Below are 6,000 nucleotides of genomic sequence, written 5' to 3'. Positions count from 1 at the left end.
TTACTTTCAACCTGCTGTTTTCTGCGGAGTGCTCCCGTCTTCCCTCCTTTTACCCTTCCCTCCCCCAGCCCTGACGGTTCTAACCAGGGTCCCAGACATTGGTCCCCTTCTGCTGAGGTGAAGGCCAACCACATTGTCCAGCCACGTCCTGGGCCAGGGGGTCACTTCCAGAACGTTCTGGCTCCCTCGGGGGTGGGACAGGGAGGTTCTCCAAGCAGATCACGTGGACGTTCTCTAGCGGGCTTCCGAAGTCACCTCCTGGCTGTCACCAGCGCTGCTAGATCGCCTCGGCCACGCACCCTGCCACGCAGCTTCCGGCCAGCTCGGCTCTGGGGCGGGGCACCTGGCTGCTTTGCCCCTGCTCTGTGCAGACTGTTCTCAGGGGAATCAGCCGCACTGAATCTCCAGCAGGGCTGCCATTCTCTGGGTACGGTCCTGCAGCCTGGCCAAGTTGCCATGTCCACATGTGTCCTGTGTCTTTCCGTTCCTTTGGGACGGCTGGATCTTGAGAGACCATCCATCGCTGCCATAGTGAGTCACAGCGCTGGCCCTCTGGCCCACGGCCCTGTCTTCCAATGCAAGCTGAGCAGAACCGGGCCGTTCCTGCGTGATCCATCCAGTGCCAGCCTCTGGCTGTCAATCGGAAACGCGTCACAAACTCGTCCCACTGCTGTTCTCTCTGGTGGCCATAGGTGGCTGATCCTCGTGTCTCCTGGGGCCATGGCCTTCCGCTTCTGGTGGTTACAAGTGCCCAGTATCCCCTTTGTCTCCAATTCCGTTGAGGCCAGCTCCTTTCGCCTTGAACCCGGGTCCTCGCCTTTCCCACCCCGGCTGCCTAGGAGCTCTTCAGCTGCTCTGATCCTCGGTAGCGTCTCAGCTTGCTCCTTCAGTACGAGACTCGCCACAGCTCCGCTGCCAGCCTGCGTCCCTGCGTCGGCCAGAGCACGTGGCCCGGGCTCTCCACAACGCCCCTCCCTTGCGGTCTCTGAACCTAGCTGGGCCAGCCAACCTGGAGCCCAGGCTACAGCTCCCCTGCTTCACCGAGTTCTTCCCCATCTCTCCCCAGCGCCCCATCTGACAGGAGCCTCTCGCTTCTCCATCCTTGCCCTGGTGTAGGGCCCAAGGCCGCCTCCGGTGTAGCCAGCACCAGCCACACACTTCTCTGGGCTTCCCCGCCCGGGGGTGATGCGTGTCTGGGGTAGGTTGGTCAGCACGAGGCAGGCCCTGGGCAGGACGGCAGCCAGCATGCGGATTGCTCCGTCTGGAAGCTGGCTGGCTGGTGCCCTGTGTTGTGGGAGCGTGGGCCTGGCCCTGCTGTGATAACCAGCCAAGTGGCTGGCCAGGTCTCCGATCAGGGTGACCATCTTGCCCCGTGCTGAATACAGGACACCTGATAAAATGACTCCTGTTCACGCGAGCTCAGTGGCAGGCGCTCAGAAGAGTGAAGTTCAAACACTCACAGTGACGGAAGTTGACTGAGCCTGTTAAACGTAAACACTGTGGAGCGGGATTCTTGCTATTTACTTTTTTCTCTGTGAGGTGTGAGGGTTCACGGGCAGAGGGACACACACAGACTCCTGTGACCAACCAACCTGAGCCTCCCTAGCTGGCACGCTGTATGCCACGGAGGGAGCCATGGGTCCACGCTGTATGCCACGGAGGGAGCCATGGGTCCACGCTGTATGCCACGGAGGGAGCCATGGGTCCACGCTGTAGCCACGGAGGGAGCCAGGGGTCCACGCTGTATGCCACGGAGGGAGCCAGGGGTACACGCTGTATGCCACGGAGGGAGCCAGGGGTCCACGCTGTATGCCACGGAGGGAGCCATGGGTACATGCTGTATGCCACGGAGGGAGCCAGGGGTACACGCTGTATGCCACGGAGGGAGCCATGGGTCCACGCTGTATGCCACGGAGGGAGCCAGGGGTCCACGCTGTATGCCACGGAGGGAGCCAGGGGTCCACGCTGTATGCCACGGAGGGAGCCAGGGGTCCACGCTGTATGCCACGGAGGGAGCCAGGGGTACACGCTGTAGCCACTAATTGGATATTAGGAGGAACTCTGTCCCTAGGGGGGGAGCACTGGGCTGGGTTCCTGAGGGAGGGGGAGTCTCCATCCCTAGGTGTTTCAGCCCCGGCTGGGAGGGTTGTTTCGGGGTTGGTCCTGCCTGGGGCAGGGGCCGGACCTGGCATTCTAGGGTTTGTGCCAGTGGTTGTGTGCAGTCTGGAAATGCCAAGCAGGGCTGGACTGGCTGCGCGGGGTGGCTCACCGATGGGCCTGCTGCCGGCTTTTCTAAGGATGCTGAAAGCGGCTCAGCTAGTCGTGTAGTCGCTACAGTTTGTACCGACTGGCGACAGCAGCGCTCTGCAGAGCCGCACGGGGGAGCTGCCGGAGCAGGCTCGAGCTGGGACTGAGCAGCCCTGCCTCGTGCCCGCTCTGGACACCTGTGCTGTGGCCCTGCATGTTAAATGCAACGAGGGCCGCCGGGCCTTGCTACCTTGAAAATGCAGAGATCAGGACGGCTCGGCCGGCGTCCAGCAGCCCCTGCCCACCTGTGACGGCGAGTCGGGGACCCCCCGATTCTGCTCCCCGGCCGCAGCAAGACGAGGCCCCGCCAGCCAGTTATTGCTCCTTCAGGGCACAGCCCAGCGCAGCTGCCGTGTGGTTACAGCAGTCTGGGCCAGGCAGCCCTAGCCCCCTTGAGATGGGGGCCCAGGCCCCGACCCCTCAGGACTCAGCTTAGTCTCCTCTCTTCTTCGTGGCCTTCCCTTGTTCACACCCCTTGGGCCATGGACTAGGACAGAAGGGCCTCAGGGCGCCCCCCCCCCCCCCCCGCTGGGCAGCGCTTACAGACGCAGGCCAGTAGGGGTCACCCCCCGTCCACACAGTGACTAGCGAATGCCCAGCAGGGTGGGCCCAGCGCCCCCCCACGTCACACCCCCACAAACGGCTGCTGCAAACGGGCTGCTTGGTGGCAGCAGCCCCTGTCCACGGGCCCCCTTCCAGGCCCTCTGATAGAGGCAGCGGGTGGGGTGGCAGGTGACACCCTGGTGATGGGGCTGGGGGGAGCCCACTTTTAAGCCGGCGGGGAGGGGACCCTGGGCCTGGCGGGGCGGCCCCCTCTGCCCCTGCTGTGCTGCTGCTTGTGAAACGCACAAGAGCCCTGGGGGCCGAGGCGCTGCCCAGGGAAGGGGGCTGCCCCCCATGCAGACGGCTCGCCAGCCCCTTCCTGCCCTTGTCGCTGCTCAACGCCCCCGGGCTTGTGCTCATCAGTTCCCAGTGGCCCCAGCCGGCCCCGAGCCCCCCGCCCCGTGGAACTGGGCTGCCCCTCCCTGGAGGGCACAGACTCGGCCGCCTGCTGCAAGGAGCGCGGGGCCTCGGGGCCGGTGAAAGGCGGCGCTGGCCTCGCAGGGTCACAGCAGCCTCCAGGGCTCCCTCCCAAGCGCCCCGCCCCCCGGCCTCACCCCCTAGCGCGGAGACGAGAGCAGGTGGCCCCGCTGGAGCCTCCGGGAGAGACCGGGACCCGCAGGGACAGGCCCTGCCACCCCGGGGCACCTGGCCCCCCTGGAGCAACCCGCCCCCCGGCCTGGGGCGACGGGCGCAGCTGTTTCTGGGCAGGGGCCGATGGGGGACGCGCAGCTCAGCTCAGGAGCCCCCGCGGCGTCCTGGCTGCTCCTCGTCCCCTGCAGCACCAGGGCCGGCACCGCGGGGGGGGCTCGCTGCGCACCAGCCTTTGCTCGTTGCGCCGGCAGGACGGGCCCGCTGGGTCCGCGGCAGCCGCCGGGACTTGCTCAGAGCTGGCTCTGCCCAGGGCCGCACTGTGCTGGGGGCACCTGCGGGCCGAGAGCGGGGGAGCCGGGCCCCCAAGCAAACACCCCCGCTGGCTGGGCTGCCCTGGGGGAGCTGCTCGAAGCCCCCCCCCATCATTATGTAGGGCCACCGAGAGCAGCGGCTTCCCCTCCCGGCTGTGCGGGACCAAGGCCAGCCTGGCTCCCTGGAGGTGAATGGCTCCACACAGAGCTCCACTGCCCCCAGGCGTGGCAGCCACGCCCCCACTCAGCCCCCCCCGGGCGTGGCAGCCACGCCCCCACTCAGCCCCCCCCAGGCGTGGCAGCCACGCCCCCACTCAGCCCCCCCCCCCGGGCGTGGCAGCCACGCCCCCACTCAGCTCCCCCGGGCGTGGCAGCCACGCCCCCACTCAGCCCCCCGGGCGTGGCAGCCACGCCCCCACTCAGCCTCCCCCCGGGCGTGGCAGCCACGCCCCCACTCAGCCTCCCCCCGGCGTGGCAGCCACGCCCCCACTCAGCCCCCTCCGGGCGTGGCAGCCACGCCCCCACTCAGCCCCCCCAGGCGTGGCAGCCACGCCCCCACTCAGCCCCCCCCCCCCCCGGGCGTGGCAGCCACGCCCCCACTCAGCCCCCAGGCGTGGCAGCCACGCCCCCACTCAGCGCCCCCCCCGGGCGTGGCAGCCACGCCCCCACTCAGCCCCCTCCGGGCGTGGCAGCCACGCCCCCACTCAGCCCCCCCCCCCCAGGCGTGGCAGCCACGCCCCCACTCAGCCCCCCCCCGGGCGTGGCAGCCACGCCCCCACTCAGCCCCCCAGGCGTGGCAGCCACGCCCCCACTCAGCGCCCCCCCGGGCGTGGCAGCCACGCCCCCACTCAGCCCCCCCCGGGCGTGGCAGCCACGCCCCCACTCAGCCCCCCGGGCGTGGCAGCCACGCCCCCACTCAGCCTCCCCCCGGGCGTGGCAGCCACGCCCCCACTCAGCCTCCCCCCGGCGTGGCAGCCACGCCCCCACTCAGCCCCCTCCGGGCGTGGCAGCCACGCCCCCACTCAGCCCCCCCCCCAGGCGTGGCAGCCACGCCCCCACTCAGCCCCCCCCGGGCGTGGCAGCCACGCCCCCACTCAGCCCCCCAGGCGTGGCAGCCACGCCCCCACTCAGCGCCCCCCCCGGGCGTGGCAGCCACGCCCCCACTCAGCCCCCTCCGGGCGTGGCAGCCACGCCCCCACTCAGCCCCCCCCAGGCGTGGCAGCCACGCCCCCACTCAGCCCCCCCCGGGCGTGGCAGCCACGCCCCCACTCAGCCCCCAGGCGTGGCAGCCACGCCCCCACTCAGCGCCCCCCCGGGCGTGGCAGCCACGCCCCCCACTCAGCCCCCCCCGGGCGTGGCAGCCACGCCCCCACTCAGCCCCCCGGGCGTGGCAGCCACGCCCCCACTCAGCCTCCCCCCGGGCGTGGCAGCCACGCCCCCACTCAGCCTCCCCCCGGGCGTGGCAGCCACGCCCCCACTCAGCCTCCCCCCGGCGTGGCAGCCACGCCCCCACTCAGCCCCCTCCGGGCGTGGCAGCCACGCCCCCACTCAGCCCCCCCAGGCGTGGCAGCCACGCCCCCACTCAGCCCCCCCCCGGGCGTGGCAGCCACGCCCCCACTCAGCCCCCAGGCGTGGCAGCCACGCCCCCACTCAGCGCCCCCCCCGGGCGTGGCAGCCACGCCCCCACTCAGCCCCCTCCGGGCGTGGCAGCCACGCCCCCACTCAGCCCCCCCCAGGCGTGGCAGCCACGCCCCCACTCAGCCCCCCCCCCCCCGGGCGTGGCAGCCACGCCCCCACTCAGCCCCCAGGCGTGGCAGCCACGCCCCCACTCAGCGCCCCCCCCCGGGCGTGGCAGCCACGCCCCCACTCAGCCCCCCCCAGGCGTGGCAGCCACGCCCCCACTCAGCCCCCCGGGCGTGGCAGCCACGCCCCCACTCAGCCCCCCGGGCGTGGCAGCCACGCCCCCACTCAGCCCCCCGGGCGTGGCAGCCACGCCCCCACTCAGCCCCCCGGGCGTGGCAGCCACGCCCCCACTCAGCCCCCCCCGGGCGTGGCAGCCACGCCCCCACTCAGCCTCCCCCCGGCGTGGCAGCCACGCCCCCACTCAGCCCCCCCCGGGTGTGGCAGCCACGCCCCCACTCAGCCCCTCGGTATAACACCCACGTCCCCACACCACCCCTGAGCATGG

This window comes from Pelodiscus sinensis, chromosome 13, assembly GCF_052426305.1.
Source record: "Pelodiscus sinensis isolate ZL-2025 chromosome 13, ASM5242630v1, whole genome shotgun sequence".
Lineage (NCBI taxonomy): Eukaryota > Metazoa > Chordata > Testudines > Trionychidae > Pelodiscus > Pelodiscus sinensis.
The sequence above is the reverse complement of the archived record's forward strand: the minus strand, read 5'-3'. Positions refer to the sequence as shown.